At 36.6% G+C, this 17,637-nt stretch overlaps 1 protein-coding gene across 2 annotated transcripts in view; it reads right to left on the reverse strand.

The window, feature by feature from the left end:
* HOMER1 (homer scaffold protein 1) overlaps positions 1 to 17,637 on the reverse strand; it is a 125,914-nt gene that overhangs the window by 4,708 nt on the left and 103,569 nt on the right. The gene's annotated exons all lie outside the window — the stretch shown is intronic.

The raw sequence follows: 17,637 nt of genomic DNA on the forward strand, positions 1-17,637 counted from the left end.
AAAACACCAAATTCCCTCAGCTATTAAAATTGAGCTGTTCTCTCCAGGAGTCTTGTGCTCTAAGCCATTTCTCTGATGGAGGAATTTCACTAGGCCCATAACAAAAGGGATCCAATACAATGCAGTTGGTGCTGGTCTATTCTGAGGCAGAGAATAAGATCCCAGAGGAAGAACAGACAACCCAGGATCAGTATGAAGCAACCTGATTGGTGGCATGTCCCAGTTTTCTACCTTCTGTCTATATTTTCCATCCCTTCTTCTTGACTTTTATTCTTCCTCCCAACTCATTCTTCTGCTTATTATCATTTTTGTGCTAGTATTTCCCCTTCTCCTTTACCGATATGTGAGCATATGCCAGGGGCACCAAGATAAAGCATTAAGGCCAGAATTTGCTAAATCCCTTTTGAGTGCTTTAAAAGGCAGTAACTGAAAGTATATAAATACAAATGCTCTGTATTTGTTAGATATGGAGTCTACAACACTACAGTGATTAAAAAAATGTAAACAATTATTACCACCATCAATGGGACCAGGTCAGGTTATAAATTTAAATCTTGCATAATTTAATCTAAATAAAAGCTACAAAAACTTGTCTTTATTGATATCTGATTCACACCTTAAACTCTTAAAAGTAAGATATATTATTGTTCTATTAGATTATTAACCTTCATATATAACATGACATAAATCATCAAAACAAGTATTAATAATTCAACAGAAAAATGGGTAAAAGAAGAAGTTATTCAACAATTATTACTGTCTTCTACATACTAGGCACTGAAGATAAAGTAGAAAATAAACAAAGATGGGCCCTGTTTTGATGGAGCATGCATTCTAGAAGGAAGATACTGGTAACAAAGAAGTCAACAGAACAGACGTCTGTGTAACTAAGGAAATCACTGTGTACACTGAAATCTTTCAACCATCTTTCCAAACTGTGTCAACCAATAATAAGAACAAATAAAATGACATGAATTCCACAACTTCAACTAGAAGAAAGAGAACAATACAAACTTCAAGTTACCTGTAATTAGGAGATATAAGCACCAGTTTCTAGCAAAGATATTTCTCAAGTTCTTACTCTCTTCACAGAGGGCAAGGCAGGGCTGTGGGAAAATGTACAGAAGAAGGAAGAGGAGAATGAAAGGCCTAAGACTGAACTCTAATAATCCAAAGAAAGAGAAAGAGAAAGAGAAAGACCACTGAAAGTGCCAAAATACTGGTGGAAAACAAAAAGTCCTGGTAGACCAGAGCAGCCTACAAGAAGCGAATTCACAGTGTACAGGACACTCGAGAAAGCAACCTTGGAAAGGCATACTTCTGAGAGTAAAAAGAAGAGAAAGGGACTTTGGGGATAGCTAATCATAAAATAAATGGTCCTTCCACTGGGAAATTCATTTAGAAAGTCCAAAAATTATGATATGGGCAAAGGTATACCAGGCAGGGGTTGTAATAGTGGTAGAAAAAGTGGCGAAGAAAGACACCTTTAATGCTAAAAGTGACAACACACAATGAAGATATAACAATTATGTTTATGTACCAAGAAACACAGTAGCCACCTTTATAAAGTAGAAACTACAGGAGCTGTAAGGAGACACAGAAAAAAATACACTGATAAGAGCTTTTAATATTCCACTCTCAATATAGGACAGATCAAGAGGAACAACAACAAAAAAGGTAAGGATATAGAAGGCTTAAACTACAAAATCAATAAAGAGCATTCACAAAATTGATCATATGCTAGATTACACAAAAAATTGGTAAATTATGCAAAGCAGAAATTACATAAACAAACCCTTGTGATCACAACGCAGTAAAACTAGAAATAAGTAACTAAATCATAAAACTAAAAGGCCCTCCCAAGAGCAAATTAAAACATGTTCTTTTAAACACTTCTAGCGTGAAAGGGAAATAAAACCAAAATTACATAATTTCAAGAAATAATGATAATGGAAACACTGTCAGAATCTATGGGACACATTAAAGCAATGACCAGAGGAAAATCTATAGCCTTAAACACAAATAAATAAAAATGAAAATAAAGGAATTAAATTCCCTTCTCAAAATGCTAGAAAAAGAATAAAAAAGTAAACCAAAACAAAGCATAAGGCAGAAATAAAGATAAAAGTAAAAATTCACTAGGTAGAGGACAGAAAAAGAGTAACACTGATTAATAAGTCAAAATCTCCTTTCGCAAAAAACTTAAAATAGACATACCATTACTTAAGAAAGAAAAGGAAAAAAAACAACTATATAAAATAAGAAATTATAAGAGTTCCCACCGAATATTTGAAAACCCAGACGTAAAGCTTAAACAGCCCAATATCGGCAGAAGAAATAGAGAGTAATCAGGGAATTACTCCATAAAAAGCACCAGGCCCAGATGGTTTCAAGGGGAAGTTCTATTAAACTTTCAAAGACTAGACAGTTCCAATATGACGTAAATTATTCCAGAGCATAGAAAATAAACAAAATCTTCCAAATTATCTTATGAAGCTAGTATAGCCTTGATACCTAAATTTTATAAATCAGCTCCCAACTGAAAAAGGAAGAAAGTTACAGACCAATATTACAAATGAATATCATGTAAAAACTGTAAATAATAGGGAACAAAAATCTGGTACCACATTAATAAAACGATACACCACAGCTAAGTGGTATTTATTCTAGGAATGCAACATGGTTCACTTTTAGAAAATCCATTAATAAAATAAACCATATTAATGGATCTGGGGAGAAAAACTATGATTATCTCAATAGATACTAAAAAAGCTATTAACAAAATTCACTCATTTGTGGTAAAAACACTCAAGAAAATAGGAATAAGCCACTCATAATATGGTAAGATACATATATTTTAGTGGTAAAGCCAGCATTTCAATTAATGGAAAAATATTAGAGGCATTTCCACAAAGATGAGGAACAAGATAAGTCTGTCACCTCCACTACTGTTTAACACTGTACCTGTATTTTTTGTTTGTTTACTCCTCAGTGCGTGAGATCTTTTTTTTTTTTTAACATCTTTATTGGAGTATAATTGCTTCACACTGTTGTGTTAGTTTCTGCTGTAAAACAAAGTGAATCAGCTATATGCATACGTATATCCCCATATCCCCTCCCTCTTGCATCTCCCTCCCACCCTCCTTATCCCACCCCTCTAGGTGGTTGCAAAGCACAGAGCTGATCTCCCTGTGCTGTGCAGCTGCTTCCCACTAGCTATCTGTTTTACATTTGGTAGTGTATATATGTCAATGCCACTCTCTCACTTCGTCCCAGCTTACCCTTCCCCCTCCTGGTGTACTCAAGTCCATTCTCTATGTCTGTGTCTGTATTCCTGTCCTGCCCCTAGGTTCATCAGAATCATTTCTTTTTAGATCCCATATATATGTGTTAGCATACGGTATTTGTTTTTCATTTTCTGATTTACTTCACTCTGTATGACAGACTCTAGGTCCATCCACCTCACTACAAATAACTCAATTTCGATTCTTTTTATGGCTGAGTAATATTCCATTGTATATATGTGCCACATCTTCTTTATCCATTCATCTGTCGGTGGATACTTAGGTTGCTTCCATGTCCTGGCTATTGTAAATAGAGCTGCAATGAACATTGTGGTACATGACTCTTTCTTTTTTTTTTTTTTTTAATTCTTTATTTATTTATTTTTGGCTGTGTTGGGTCTTCGTTTCTGTGTGAGGGCTTTCTCCAGTTGCGGCAAGCGGGGGCCACTCTTCATTGCGGTGCATGGGCCTCTCACTATCCCGGCCTCTCTTGTTGTGGAGCACAGGCTCCAGACGTGCAGGCTCAGTAATTGTGGCTCACGGGCCTAGTTGCTCCACGGCATGTGGGATCTTCCCAGACCAGGGCTCGAACCCGTGTCCCCTGCATTGGCAGGCGGATTCTCAACCACTGTGCCACCAGGGAAGCCCACATGACTCTTTTTGAATTATGGTTTTCTCAGGGTATCTGCCCAGTAGTGGGATTGCTGGGGTCGTACTGTAGTTCTATTTTTAGTTTTTTAAGGAACCGCCATACTGTTCTCCATAGCGGCTGTATCAATTTACATTCCCACCAACAGTGCAGGAGGGTTCCCTATATTCTCCACACCCTCTCCGGCATTTATTGTTTGTAGATTTTTTGATGATGACTGTTCTGACTGGTGTGAGGTGATACCTCATTGTAGTTTTGATTTTCATTTCTCTAATGATTAGTGATGTTGAGCATCTTTTCATTTGTTTGTAGGCAATCTGTATATCTTCTTTGGAGAAATGCTTATTTAGGTCTTCTGCCCATTTTTGGATTGGGTTGTTTGTTTTTCTGATATTGAGCTTCATGAGCTGCTTGTATATTCTGGAGATTAATCCTTTGTCAGTTGCTTCGCTTGCAAATATTTTCTCCCATTCTGAGGGTTGTCTTTTTGTCTTGTTTATGGTTTCTGTTGCGTGCAAAAGCTTTTAAGTTTCATTAGGTCCCATTTTTTATTTTTGTTTTTATTTCCCTTTCTCTAGGAGGTGGGTCAAAAAGGATCTTGCTGTGATTTATGTCATAGAGTTTTATAGTGTCTGGCCTTACATTTAGGTTTTTTTTTTTTAACATCTTTATTGGAGTATAATTGCTTTACAATGGTGTGTTAGTTTCTGCTTTATAACAAAGTGAATCAGTTATACATATACATATGTCCCCATATCTCTTTCCTCTTGCATCTCCCTCCCTCCCACCCTCCCTACCCCACCCCTCTAGGTGGTCACAAATCACCGAGCTGTTCTCCCTGTGTTATGCGGCTGCCTGCCACTAGCTATCTATTTTACGTTTGGTAGTGTATATATGTCCATGCCACTCTCTCACTTTGTCCCAGTTTACCCTTCCCCCTCCCCGTATCCTCAAGTCCATTCTCTAGCAGGTCTGCATCTTTATTCCCATCTTGCCCCTAGGTTCTTCATGGCAATTTTTTTTTTTTTTTAGATTCCATATATATGTGTTAGCATACGGTATGTGTTTTTCTCTTTCTGACTTACCTCTGTATGACAGTCTCTAGGTCCATCCACCTCACTACAAATAACTCAGTTTCGTTCCTTTTTATGGCTGAGTAATATTCCATTGTAGATATGGGCCACATCTTCTTTATCCACTCATCTGTTGATGGACACTTTGTTTGCTTCCATGTCCTGGCTATCGGAAATAGAGCTGCAATAAACATTTGGGTACATGACTCTTTTTGAATTATGGTTTTCTCAGGGTATATGCCCAGTAGTGGGATTGCTGGGTCGTATGGTAGTTCTATTTTTAGTTTTTTAAGAAACGTCCATACTGTTCTCCATAGTGGCTGTATCAATTTACATTCCCACCAACAGTGCAAGAGTGTTCCCTTTTCTCCACACCCTCTCCAGCATTTATTCTTTCTAGATTTTTTGATGATGGCCATTTTGACTGGTGTGAGATGATATCTCATTGTAGTTTTGATTTGCATTTCTCTAATGATTAATGATGTTGAGCATTCTTTCATGTGTCTGTTGGCAATCTGTATATCTTCTTTGGAGAAATGTCTATTTAGGTCTTCTGCCCATTTTTGGATTGGGTTGGTTGTTTTTTTAATATTGAGATGCATGAGCTGCTTGTAAATTTTAGAGATTAATCCTTTGTCAGTTGCTTCATTTGCAAATATTTTCTCCCATTCTGAGGGTTGTCTTTTGGTCTTGTTTATGGTTTCCTTTGCTGTGCAGAAGCTTTTAAGTTTCATTAGATCCCATTTGTTTATTTTTGTTTTTATTTCCATTTCTCTAGGAGGTGGGTCAAAAAGGATCTTGCTGTGATTTATGTCATAGAGTGTTCTGCCTATGTTTTCCTCTAAGAGTTTGATGGTGTCTGGCCTTACATTTAGGTCTTTAATCCATTTTGAGTTTACTTTTGTGTATGGTGTTAGGGAGTGTTCTAATTTCATTTTTTTACATGTAGCTGTCCAGTTTGCCCAGCACCACTTATTGAAGAGGCTGTCTTTTCTCCACTGTATATTCTTGCCTCCTTTATCAAAGATAAGGTGACCATATGTGCGTGGGTTTATCTCTGTGCTTTCTATCCTGTTCCATTGATCTATATTTCTGTTTTTGTGCCAGTACCAAACTGTCTTGATTACTGTAGCTTTGTAATATAGTCTGAAGTCAGGGAGACTGATTCCCCCAGCTCCATTTTTCGTTCTCAAGATTGCTTTGGCTATTCGGGGTCTTTTGTGTTTCCATACAAATTGTGACATTTTTTGTTCTAGTTCTGTGAAAAATGCCAGTGGGAGCTTGATAGGAATTGCATTGAATCTGTAGATTGCTTTGGGTAGTATAGTCATTTTCACAATGTTCACAATGCTGATTCTTCCAATCCAAGAACATACTATATCTCTCCACCTGTTTGTATCATCTTTAATTTCCTTCATCAGTGTCTTATAATAAGTTTTCTGCATACAGGTCTTTTGTCTCCTTAGGTAGGTTTATTCCTAGGTATTTTATTCTCTTTGTTGCAATGGTAAATGGGAGTGTTTCCTTAATTTCTCTTTCAGATTTTTCATCAATAGTGTAGAGGAATGCAAGAGATTTCTGTGCGTTAAATTTGTATCCTGCTACTTTACCAAAATCATTGATTAGCTCTAGTAGTTTTCTAGTAGCATCTTTAGGATTCTCTATGTATAGTATCATGTCATCTGCAAACAGTGACAGTTTTACTTCTTTTCTGAATTGGATTCCTTTTATTTCTTTTTCTTCTCTGATTGCTGTGGCTGATACTTCCAAAACTATGTTGAATAATACTGGTGAGTGTGGACAACGTTGTCTTGTTCCTGAACTTAGTGTAAATGCTTTCAGTTTTTCACCACTGAGAACGATGTTGGCTGTGGGTTTGTCATATATAGCCTTTATTATGTTGAGGTAGGTTCCCTCTATGCCTACTTTTTGGAGAATTTTTATCATAAATGGGTGTTGAATTTTGTCAAAAGCTTTTTCCGCATCTATTGAGATGATCATATGGTTTTTCTCCTTCAATTTGTTAATATGGTGTATCACATTGATTGATTTGCATATATTGAAGAATCCTTGCATTCCTGGGATAAACCCCACTTGATCATGGTGTATGATCCTGTTAATATACTGTTGGATTCTGTTTGCTAGTATTTTGTTGAGGATTTCTGCATCTATGTTCATCAGTGATACTGGCCTGTAGTTTTCTTTCTTTGTGACATCTTTTTTTGGTTTTGGTATCAGGGTGATAGTGGCCTCGTAGAATGAGTTTGGGAGTGTTCCTCCCTCTGCTATATTTTGGAAGAGTTTGAGAAGGATAAGTGTTAGCCCTTCTCAAAATGTTTGATAGAATTTGCCTGTGAAGCCATCTGGTCCTGGGTTTTTGTTTGTTGGAAGATTTTTTTTTTTAATTAATTAATTTATTTATTTAGTTTTGGCTGTGTTGGGTCTTCATTTCTGTGCGAGGGCTTTCTCCAGTTGTGGCAAGCAGGGGCCTCTCTTCATCGCAGTGCACGGGCCTCTCACTATCGCGGCCTCTCTTGTTGTGGAGCACAGGCTCCAGATGTGCAGGCTCAGTAGTTGTGGCTCACGGGCCTAGTTGCTCCGCGGCATGTGGGATCTTCCCAGACCAGGGCTCGAACCCGTGTCCCCTGCATTGGCAGGTAGATTCTCAACCACTGCGCCACCAGGGAAGCCCTGTTGGAAGATTTTTAATGACAGTTTCAATTTCAGTGCGTGTGATTGGTCTGTTTATATTTTCTATTTTTTCCTGGTTCAGTCTCGTAAGACTGTGCTTTTCTAAGAATGTGTCCATTTCTTCCAGGTTGTCCATTTTATTGGCATAGAGTTGCTTGTAGTAATCTCTCATGATCCTTTCTATTTCTGCAGTGTCAGTTGTTACTTCTCCTTTTTCATTTCTAATTCTATTGATTTGAGTCTCCTCCCTTTTTTTCTTGATGAGTTTGGCTAATGGTTTATCAATTTTGTTTATCTTCTCAAAGAACCAGCTTTTAGTTTTATTGATCTTTGCTATCATTTCCTTCATTTCTTTTTCATTTGTTTCTGATCTGATCTTTATGATTTCTTTCCTTCTGCTAACTCTGGGTTTTTTTTTGTTCTTTCTCTAATTGCTTTAGGTGTAAGGTTAGGTTGTTTATTTGAGATGTTTCTTGTTTATTGAGGTAGGATTGTATTGCTATAAACTTCCCTCTTAGAACTGCTTTTGCTGCATCCCATAGGTTTTGGGTCATCGTGTTTTCATTGTCATTTGTTTCTAGGAATTTTTAAATTTCCTCAGTCATCTCTCGGTTATTAAGTAGTGTATTGTTTAGCCTCTATGTGTTTGTATTTTTTACAGATGTTTTCCTGTAATTGATATCTAGTCTCATAGCGTTTTGGTCTGGAAAAGATACTTGACACGATTTCAATTTTCTTCAGTTTACCATGGCTTGATTTGTGACCCAAGATATGATCTATCCTGGAGAATGTTCCATGAGCACTTGAGAGGAAAGTGTATTCTGTTGTTTTGGGATGGAATGTCCTATATATATCAATTAAGTCCATCTTGTTTAATGTGTCATTTAAAGCTTGTGTTTCCTTATTTATTTTCATTTTGGATGATCTGTCCATTGGTGAAAGTGGGGTGTTAAAGTCCCCTACTATGATTGTGTTACTGTCGATTTCCCCTTTTATGGCTGTTAGCATTTGCCTTATGTATTGAGGTGCTCCTATGTTGGGTGCATAAATATTTACAACTGTTATACCTTCTTCTTGGATTGATCCCTTGATCATTATGTAGTGTCCGTCTTTGTCTCTTGTAATAGTCTTTATTTTAAAGTCTATTTTGTCTGATATGAGAATTGCTACTTCAGCTTTCTTCTGATTTCCATTTGCATGGAATATCTTTTTCCACCCCCTCACTTTCAGTCTGTATGTGTCCCTATGTCTGAAGTGGGTCTCTTGACAGCATATGTATGGGTCTTGTTTTTGTATCCATTTAGCAAGCCTGTGTCTTTTGGTTGGAGCATTTAATCCATTCACGCTTAAGGTAATTATCAATATGTATGTTCCTATGACCATTTTCTTAATTTTTTGGGTTTGTTATTGTAGGTCTTTTCCTTCTCTTGTGTTTCCTGCCTAGAGAAGTTCCTTTAGCATTTGTTGTAAGGCTGGTTTGGTGGTGCTGAATTGTCTTAGCTTTTGCTTATCTGTAAAGGTTTTAATTTCTCTGTCGAATCTGAATGAGATCCTTGCTGGGTAGAGTAATCTTGGTTGTAGGTTTTTCCCTTTCATCACTGTAAATATGTCCTGCCACTCCCTTCTGGCTTGCAGTTTCTGCTGAAAGATCAGCTGTTAACCTTATGGGGATTCCCTTGTATGTTATTTGTTGTTTTTCCCTTGCTGCTTTTAATATTTTTTCCTTGTATTTAATTTTTTTTTTTTAATGATATTCTTGTCTGCTTACATTCTTTTTATGTATGTATGTATGTATGTATGTATGTATGTATGGCTGTGTTGGGTCTTCGTTTCTGTGCGAGGGCTTTGTCTAGTTGTGGCAAGCGGGGGCCACTCTTCATCGCGGTGCGCGGGCCTCTCACCATCGCGGCCTCTCGTTGCCGCGCACAGGCTCCAGACGCGCAGGCCCAGTAATCGTGGCTCACGGGCCGAGTTGCTCCGCGGCATGTGGGATCCTCCCAGACCAGGGCTCGAACCCGCGTTCTCTGCATTGGCAGGCAGATTCTCAACCACTGCGCCACCAGGGAAGCCCTGTATTTAATTTTTGATAGTTTGATTAATATGTCTCGGTGTGTTTCTCTTTGGGTTTATGCTGCATGGTATTTTCTGTGCTTCCTGGACTTGATTGACTATTTCCTTTCCCATGTTAGTGAAGTTTTTGACTATAATCTCTTCAAATATTTTCCCAGACCGTTTCTTTTTCTCTTCTTCTTCTGGGACCCCTATAATTCGAATGTTGGTTTGTTTAATGTTGTCCCAGAGGTCTCTGAGACTGTCCTCAATTCTTTTCATTCTTTTTTCTTTATTCTGCTCCCTGGCAGTTATTTCCACCATTTAATCTTCTAGCTCACTTATCCGTTCTTCTGCCTAGTTATTCTGTTATTGATTGTTTCCAGAGTATTTTTAATTTCAGTAGTTGCGTTGTTCATCACTGTTTATTTGCTCTTTAGTTCTTCTAGATCCTTGTTAAATGTTTCTTGTATTTTTTCCATACTGTTTCCGAGATTCTGGATCATCTTTACTATCATTACTCTGAATTCTTTTTCAGGGAGGTTGCCTATTTTGTCTTCATTTATTTGGTCTTGTAGTTTTTTACCTTGCTCCTTCATCTGTAACATTTTTTTTTTGTCGTTTCATTTTTGTTTCTTTTTTTGATGGGTGGTGCTGTATTCCTGTCTTACTGGTTGTTTGGCCTGAGATGTCCAGCATTGGAGTTTGCAGTCAGTTGGATACAGCCGGGTCTTGATGCTGAGATGTGGACCTCTGGGAGGCCTCACTCCAACTGATATTCCCCGGGGTCTGAGGTTCTCTGTTAGTCCAGCAGTTTGGACTTGGAGCTCCCACCACAGGAGCTTGGGTCTGACCTCCGGCCTGGGAACCAAGATCCTGCAAGCTGGTCGCTGGGGGTTCCTCCTGTCCCCTTAGGTGTCCATGGTCCCCCACTGGTGCCTGGTAGGTGCCCTAGTTGTGAGGAGACGCGAATTCCGCGTCCTTCTGGTAGGCCACCTTGACTCCGCCTCTGTACCTGTATTTTTAACAGGTGTAATTCAACAGGAAAATCAACAGAGGCATAAGAACTGGAAGAAAAGAAGTAAAATTATTTCTATTTGCAGATCATATGTTAGTATACCTAGGAAATCTTAGAGAATAAATGGAATAAATGACAAAACTAGTTCAAACAATGAAATAATTTAGTAAGGTAGAGGGATATAAAATTAGCAAACAGAATTCAACAGCTTTCGTATATTGGGATGGCCAAAAAGCTCATTCCAGTTTTCCGTAACATCTTACGGGAAAACCCGAATGAACTTTTTGGCCAATCCAATATATAAACAATAATCAACTAAAAGATACGATGGTAGAGAAAACTTCATTTTCAATAGGAAAAAAGAATATTAAATATTTACAAATAAACAAGAAACATGCCAAATTCACAGCATGAAAATCCTAAAATGCTCCTGAAAAACACAAAAGTAGATGTGAACAAATAAGAAGACATCCCTTGCTCTTGGACAGGATGGAAACCACACTTCTGCTAAACTAGCATTATAAATTTTAAGCAATCCTAATGAAATTTTTTATAGAGCTAAACTTTTCATTGATACTAAAATTGGTACTAACGTTAATACTAAAATTTGTATGGAAAAATAAACATGTAAGAATATATTAAAAAACAATGAAAAAGAAAGCCTATGAGGACTGATTGGCCTTATCAGATATTAAAACATACTGTAAAGCCTCTACAATTAAAGCAGTGTGGTACTAGGAATAGATAAGAGTGACTAGTAGAATAGAATAGGAAGTCCAGATATACACCAAAACACACATGGAAATTGAATATCTCAAATCTCTGGAAAAAAGGATAAAGTTTTAAATAAATGGTAGTGATAACTAGATAGACATTTGGAAAAAGATAAAGTTAGATCCATATCTCACACCACACACAGAAGGACAAACCCCAAGTGACTCAGAGATCTAAATGTAAAAAATGAAACCACAGAAGTACTAAAGGGAAATATGGATGGATTCCTAAGTGATTTGAGTTTGGAAAAGAGCTATCTAACTATGATTGACAGCTAGAGCAATGAAAGAAAAGAATGATATATTTGACTACTACATAAAACAACACCACCATCTTATGCAAAGTCAAAAAACATTGACAAACTGAGAGAAAATATTTGTAACATATAATTGCAGATATATAAAGAACTCTTGAAATTTTGTGGAAGAAGGACCAAAAAAGGGCAAAAACAAGAATACACAATCTACATAGGTACAAAAAGATACCAAAATGGCCTTTAAGCTTATGAAAGATGTTTAATCTCACTCATAATATGGGATACACAAATTAAAACTATCATTTCTCACCTATCATACATTGTCACAAGTTAAAAAAGTACGAGAACACATTTTGTTGGTGAAGCTGTGGAGAAACAGGCACTCTCTCACACTGATGATACAAGGGAAAACTGGCACAACACATCATGGAGAGGAATTTGACTACATGATCTTCTCACTTAGAAATCTCACTTCTAAGAGTTCACCCTGTAGATACACCTCCAACAATAACAAAACACCTATGCGCAAGATTACTCATTGTAGTACTGCGGCAAAATACTGGAAACAACCTAAATACCCATATAAAGGAGTGTGGTTGAAAAAACTATCACACATGCAAATGAAGTACTATACAGCCAAAAAAAAAGAATGAACAAGGTCTCTATGAACTGACAGGACATAGAGTGATTTCCAGGACATACCTTAGATTAAAAAAAAGCAAAGTGTGGAAGAGTAATCTAGAGTATGTTACCATTTGCATAGGAAAAAAAGGGGAGGAAATTAAGAAAGAGACATATCTGTTCATTTGTGTAAAAAGAAACACAGAAAGGTTAAACCAGAAACTAATGAGATTGGTTACCACAGGGGGCAGCTGGGAATGGGGGGCAAGAATGGGGGTAGACTGGATTGGACAGGATGACGTGTCCCTGAAGATATCTTCCTGAATAGTTCTGATTTTTAGAACCATGTTAATGTTTCATACGCTCTGTAAATGCACACAAATATGAAATAAAGAAGGATGGGGAAGAAGAAACTAAAATGGAATATAATAAGATACAAATGAACATAAGTGTGTTTCAAATGAATAACTAACCAATTGAAAAGGGGGAGTGGAAGAACTAACCTAACTTTTGAACACAGGCTAAGGACAAAAAGAATACTGATCTCTAGTTAGTAGAGTTTTGTTGTCATTGTTGTTTTGGCAGTAGTATGAATTAGAAACTACTTTCTGTGCTTTCAAGGACTAAGCAAGCAAATAAACATATTGTGGTTTCTTTTTTTGTGTCTTATTTACTTATTTATTTATTTGTTTATTTAACATCTTTATTGGAGTATAATTGCTTCACAATGGTGTGTTAGTTTCTGCTTTATAACAATATTGGGGCAAGGAGTTACTAACAGGAAAATGGGGAAGGCTAAAATGAACTCCATAGTACTGGACTGCAGTGGGAGGTATGAGTATGATTTCAGGTTTGTTTTTTTCAATATAGCTATTGTAATGGACATAATGTGCTATGTGTGTACTTCTAGCTCTGATCATTAATAGAGCCTAGAAACAATGACATCTCAATAGCAAAAGGTATATCTTGTGCCCAGAACTTGGTTTCTAAATGCCAAACTTCGCTAAAAAAAATTTTTCTTTGAAGAAATAGCTAATTTCAAGGCTGGAGCTGATAAATACAACTAGGAATATCTAATTGAGCTAAAACATGAAGTTCTTTAAAAAATGATAGGGTCACATCCAAAGGACACAGAAGCAGGATTAAAAAGGTTCCCACTTGCCAAATCTGGGACAACTTAAACAACAAAATAAATAGACATGACAACTAAATGCAACTTGTGATCCTGGAATGAATCCTGGACCAGAAAAACAATTTTAAAAATTTTGTTATAAAGAGGATTATTAGGACAATTATGGGAATTTGAATAAAGTCTTTAGATAATTTCTTGATTTTGATGGTTATCTAAGAGACTGTCCTACTCTTAGAAAAAACACATTGAAGAGATTGTCATACTGAGTGAAGTCAGACAGAGAAAGACAAATATCATATGATATCGCTTATATGTGGAATCTAAAAAAATGGTACAAATGAACTTATTTACAAAACAGAAATAGAGTCACAGATGTGGAAAACAAACTTATGGTTACCAAAGGGGAAAGGGGAGCAATAAATTGGGAGGCTGGGATTGACATATACACACTACTCTATATAAAATAGATAATAAGAGCCTACTGTATAGCACAGGGAACTCTACTCAGTACTCTGTCATGACCTATATGGGAAAATAATCTAAAAAAGAGTGGATATGTATATGTGTAACTGACTCACTTTGCTGTACAGCAGAAACTAACACAACATTGTAAATCAACTATACTCCAATAAAATTAAATAAAAAATTAAATATGAAAAAAAAGAAAATACACATTAAAGTGTTTAGAGGCAAAGGGATAGCGTATTTGGAACTTATTCTCAAACGTTTAGAAAAAAAATATGAATATATACAGAGAGAGTTCCATAATGATAAAACAAAACAAATATGGCAAAGATGTTAACATCTGGGGGATGTGGGTGAAAGGTACATGAAAAATCTTTGTCTTATTCATGCAACTTTTCTGTAAGTGTGAAATTTCTTCAAAATAAAAAGTTTAAAAATAAATTAAAAAAACAAGATCATTGGGACTTCCCTGGTGGTTGAGAATCCTCCTTCCAATGCAGGGGATGCGGGTTCGATCCCTGGTTGGGAAACTAAGATCCCACATGCCGCAACTACTGAGCCTGTGCACCACAACTAGAGAGCCCACGTGCCACAACTACAGAGCCCACGTGCTCTGGAGCCCGTGCGCTGCAACCACTGAGCCTGTGCACTCTGGAGCCCGCGCACCACAACTACAGAGAAGCCCACATGCTGCAATGAAATATCCTGCATGCCACAACTATGACCCAAAGCAGCCATAAAAAATAAATATATAAATATTTAAAAATTAAAAAAAAAAACAAGATCATTTCATACGATGATAACTGCTACAAGGAAAATAAGACATGGTAATATTATAAAGAGTACTGGGGGAGGGGGCGTGGTGGCCTGCAAAGTAGTGCTTAAATTGGGAAATCAGAGAAATTAACATGTGAGCCAAGACCTAAATTACATTAGAAACCAGTGCATTTGAAGATCTGGGGGCTTAGACCTCCAGGCAAGGATACACCAGGTACTCTAAGGTGAAAATGTACTTGGTGTCTCCAAGATACAGAAGGATGACAATAAGCATATGGAAAACTCGTAATCAAAAACATGATAATACTAAAAAAATAGTAAGCTACCCCTTTGTTCCTTATCAGACAACAAAGATGGGAGGAGACCAATATCCAGAGGGTATCCTGCTGTTCCTGACATCAATTTCTCAGCATAAGTAATTTAAAAACATTGACACCTAGTAATTCTTCTTAAAAAGCTCATCTTAAAGAAATAATGAGAAAGGCAAGGATTATGTAAAAAGATTCATTATGACATTATTTATTACAGCTAACACTGAAAACAAATAACCATCCCTGTAAGAATGTTGGAAGAATATTATGGTACGTCTATATAGGAGAACACTATACAGCCATATGACATATGCAGCTTATGACATAATGTTAAGTTAGGAAAGTAAGACAACAAATTGGTATCTATATGTCTCACATAAGGAAAAAGTTGTCCAAAGAAACATTGGGGGAATAAAATTCTAAACACTTGCCTTAGGATGATGGGATTATGGGTTTTTTTTCCCTGCTAAATTACACTTTTCTAAATTTTTTACAATGAGCATATATTACATTGACATTTGAGGAAAAAAACACTTGCAAATTGGAAAAATCATATCATACTATTTTTAATTTACCCATAACTATGAATTTTTTATCCATATTCATACCTACAATCCAAATCCATGCACTGCAATTTCAAAGTTCCTCTACCATTCCAAATATTTAATGATTACAATTTTTGGACTGAATTTATGAATGGAGGTTCAAGAGTGTTGGAACTTTTGACAAGCAGATGTTTAGGTAGGAGGGGCCAGGCTATAAAGGAGGAACTTTCTTCAAATTGGAAAAAATACAGGTTATTTCTGTGGCTTGGCCTTTTAGAATTCACCCTTAGGTTTTCTGGAAGTTTCCCTGTCCTATTCCAGGTAGGCTGTCTTGATAAGTATTTTTGATATTCAGTGAAAGAACAGGTAAGAATTGATAGTCACAATTCTAGGTGCCAGCTGTAAAATTCAATTACTGCTCAATCAATGATGAAATACATTTAGAAGTTTGATATGAATAAATCATTTCTTGGTTTCTCTGGGACAATGTAAATGTATACATAACTGAAAAAAAACTTCCCAAGAATTGTTAGGGATGGCTTGGATGCTTGGCTGCTGAAACAGTGTGGTAATGCAGAAAGAACAGAGATTTTAGAATCAAAACAAATCTAGGCTTCACTACTTTCTAAGTGCTTTAATTAAACTTGTTAACACCTCTAAACTGCTACCTTCTCTTTGAAAATGGGGATACCATACCTGTTACTGTGAGAGTTAGAGCTAATATGTGTAAGTGCTTAGCAACTGCCTGTATCAAAGCAAGTAATTAAACAAGGGGAGCCAAACCAAAACAAAAGACAAAACTAGCCTGCATTTCTCCCATTTCTTCCAGCACTGATTACATGCTTCATATTTTAATTCTACACCAAGGTTTTCTCAACTTTGGCACTCTTGAAATTTTGGGCTGGATAATTCAATGTTCAGTAGCAACCTTGGCTTCAATTTACTAAATATCAATTCCATTACCCTAGCTGCGAAAATCAAAAATGTCTCCACACATTGCTGAATGTCCCCTGGGGCACAAAACTACCCCCAGTTGAGAACCACTAATCTACACAAATGGTTAAATATAGGAACACTGTTTAATAGGGCAGACCAAAACAAGCAACTTCATTTTTCCCAGACTGCTGAAAGTCAGTGATGGGAGAGAAAGAAGGAAATATCTCATTTCATATAAAGAAACTGTTTGTTTTATGAAGGGTCTCTGTTACAGAATTTGCGCTCATTTAAATGTCGGTTGGACAAGTTAACTTATCCAAGCCTTAGTTTCCTCATATGACTGTTCTATGGATTAAATGCATAATATAAGTAAAGCACAGTATCTGGTACATAGTAAGCACTCAATAAGTGTTGGTCATTCTTATAATAATCTAGGTACTATTTCCAATCCTAGGCTTTCAGGTCCCACTTATCACCCTTTGTCCCAAATTCATCACTTTATACATACATTTATAACTACTCCAAACCCTGAAGTGGTCCTAACCCTTCTTGAGGACATGGGGTATAAGAAAAGTGCCTGAGCTGGCAGCAGGAGATTTTGGTTGTAATTTTGAGAAATTTTCCCCAACCAAGGCTAATTACCACTGACACAGGATATATATATGTGAATTAGAGTCAGGAAGCATACTATTTATGCAGAGAAAAGTGAGTAAAATTAGTTAGGGCAAAGAAAGAAAAAGAACACTACATTGGTTTCCATTAGGGCACAACTACTGCTGTAATTCATACATTAGTTCAGAGTGAAAAAAAATGAGCAGAATTCCAAAACTGAATATAATCCATTTGAGAAATTTTCTTTAAGTTCAGAGTACTTTTTATGTTAAAAAGTAGACATTTCTAAAATAATTTACTAAAGACAATTTATAAAATGACCGTCTATGATGATAAGCTATGTAGATGAAGTTATCAAGTAATATTTGAAAAATCAATGATCAGGCATGAATCAGAAGTCCTGGAAAAGAAAAGTGACCAATAACCTACAAAATGGAGTTGCAG

Source organism: Balaenoptera acutorostrata, chromosome 2, assembly GCF_949987535.1.
Source record: "Balaenoptera acutorostrata chromosome 2, mBalAcu1.1, whole genome shotgun sequence".
Lineage (NCBI taxonomy): Eukaryota > Metazoa > Chordata > Mammalia > Artiodactyla > Balaenopteridae > Balaenoptera > Balaenoptera acutorostrata.